The following is a 755-nucleotide window of genomic DNA, read 5'->3' on the forward strand; positions in this document are numbered from 1 at the left end:
CCCCGCGAGGGGCGGCCGGGACCGAGCGAGCTGGGGAAGGCCACCGGCCTCGCCGTTCCGGGGCCTCCCCGCAGCCGCTCCAGACAAAAGGTCCCGGAGCCCCGAGCCGCCGCCGCCGCACTGAGAAATAGCCCGCCCAGGCCGAGCGCCCACGTGACAAGAAACCCCCCCACGCGCCCCGCTCCCCACAAGGCTGCTGGGAGTTGTAGTTCTCCTCGTCCGCAGGGCCCGCTCTCTGGCTGCGGCTTCGCAGATGGACTACAAAGCCCAGGATGCATCGCGACCTCGCCTCCCCGGCCCCCGCCGCTCCTGGAGATCTCCTCAGAGTGGGCCCAGCGAGAAGAGGGCAGGGCCTTAGTCACGCCAGCGAGCAGCCCGCCAATGGCGGCTGAGGTGGGCGGGCCGGGAAGTCCCGGGCTCGGGCCTCCTCGCCCGCCGCGGCTGGAAGAGCAGGGGAAGGGGCTCTGCGGGGGCTGTCATGGCTGTCCTGCGGGTCAGGCCTGAGGCGGAAGGAGCTGTTCGTCGTCTCGTGGAAAGCGCTGAATTCAGGGCTCCCGAGCCGGAGCCCATTTGCGAGTTGAAGGCGCTCGCCAGGAGCCCTCCTGCTCGTGGAGGCATCCTGAGCGCCGGCCGGCGTGCTGACGAGGCCGGCGGCCACGGTGCTAGCGCTTACTGCCCGTCCGCCCTGGCCGGAGCGCCCTGCCGCGCGCCCTCCGCGCAGTGCCGTGCGGCGGGCAGCTCGGAGCCCCGCGCCC

The sequence above is a fragment of the Chinchilla lanigera genome, unplaced genomic scaffold, assembly GCF_000276665.1.
Source record: "Chinchilla lanigera isolate Chin_1 unplaced genomic scaffold, ChiLan1.0 scaffold00007, whole genome shotgun sequence".
Classification (NCBI taxonomy): Eukaryota; Metazoa; Chordata; class Mammalia; order Rodentia; family Chinchillidae; genus Chinchilla; species Chinchilla lanigera.